General features: G+C 41.6%; 1 non-coding gene across 1 annotated transcript; it reads left to right on the forward strand.

The window, feature by feature from the left end:
- The first annotated feature begins 606 nt into the window (after positions 1–606).
- Positions 607–678, forward strand: TRNAC-ACA. Its single transcript has one exon. It is a non-coding gene; the product is annotated as a tRNA-Cys (tRNA).
- Positions 679–1479: the final 801 nt, after the last annotated feature.

Here is a 1479-nt window from a genome sequence, read left to right on the forward strand (position 1 = left end):
CTGCCACTGTGTCACACTTTATTAAGGTTACTGACCCTGGGAGATAATGAAAGACAGGGAAGCCTGGCATGCTGCAGTCCATAGGGTCGCAGAGTCGGACAAGACTTAGCAACTGATTGACAAAACCTCTGGGCACCCCAGTGTCCCTCCCCTTTTTGAAACAGAATAAATTATGGTCTCTGAATAACCCTTTTGAGACACTGCAAAAAATAAAGAATTTTTGTGAAAACAAATTTAAGTTATACAGGAAAGTTATATTCTCCATGCAAAAAGCATGCAGCTAAGAATATCTAAAATATCATCAAACCAAATTAATAACTAGGTATATTAAGAGTCAAAAATGGTACTGCACCGCAAAATGGCTCCCTAGAGACTACAAAAGCAAGCCCAACTGCCTCAGCTAAAAAGTCATGTCTTTCATGAAAGTGACCCAATCTCATCTATCTAAAACATCTCATATATCAATCCAAATTCATTTACTTTCCCCAAACGTAGTATCTTCCCTCCCTGGACACACTGTGCCCCTACTTCTGTCAGCAATCCAACTCTTCTACTGTGTTTAAAGGTGATCCCAAAGTCGCTGCCCTAATAAAAACTGCTTATCCTTCCCTGGTGGCTCAGACGGTAAAGCGTCTGTCTACAATGCAGGAGACCCAGGTTCGATCCCTGGGTTGGGAAGATCCCCTGGAGAGGAAATGGCAATCCACTCCAGGACTATTGCCTGGAAAATCCCATGGACAGAGGAGCCTGGTAGGCTACAGTCCACGGGGTCCCAAAGAGTTGGACACAACTGAGCGACTAAACTGAACTGAAATGATCCCTGGGGGGAAGATAAATTAGGAGGCTAAGATTAACATCTTAGTGAACAAAAACGTTCACTCCTTTTTCTTAATTTCTAGTGCTTGCTCAGAACTATAAAATGTGGCATTTAATTTTAAACCATATTTTCCTGTTCTCTAATCTTGTACTGCTTTTTAAATCAGTATTTCTTCACCTACAGAAAGGAAGAGACTTGGAGATGGACAGTATGACTTCCATCCTGGGGTAAGTCACCCCACTGTTGGAAAGACGAAAGTAGAGCTTGTTGCTTTCTCAATGATACTGTATTACAGACAGTTTCCCAACTCGAGGGGATGAAAATCTTAAACCAAATTCCATTTCAGCAACATCAGCAAGAATCTATAGTTTCACTTGCTCTATCTGGAGTTAGTTAGTAATGCTCAAAATTCTCCAAGCGAGGCTTCTACAGTGCTTGAACCAAGAACTTCCAGATGTTCAAGTTGGATTTAGAAAAGGCAGAGGAACCAGAGATCAAATTGCCAAGATCTATTGGATCACAGAAAAAGCAAGAAAGTTCCAGAAAAACATCTGCTTCACTGACTACTCCAAAGCCTTTGACTCTGGATCACAACAAACCCTGGAAAATTCTTAAGGAGATGGGAACACCTTACCTGCCTCCTGAGAAAACTGTATGCAGGT

The sequence above is a fragment of the Bison bison genome, unplaced genomic scaffold, assembly GCF_000754665.1.
Source record: "Bison bison bison isolate TAMUID 2011002044 unplaced genomic scaffold, Bison_UMD1.0 scf7180017864518, whole genome shotgun sequence".
Lineage (NCBI taxonomy): Eukaryota > Metazoa > Chordata > Mammalia > Artiodactyla > Bovidae > Bison > Bison bison.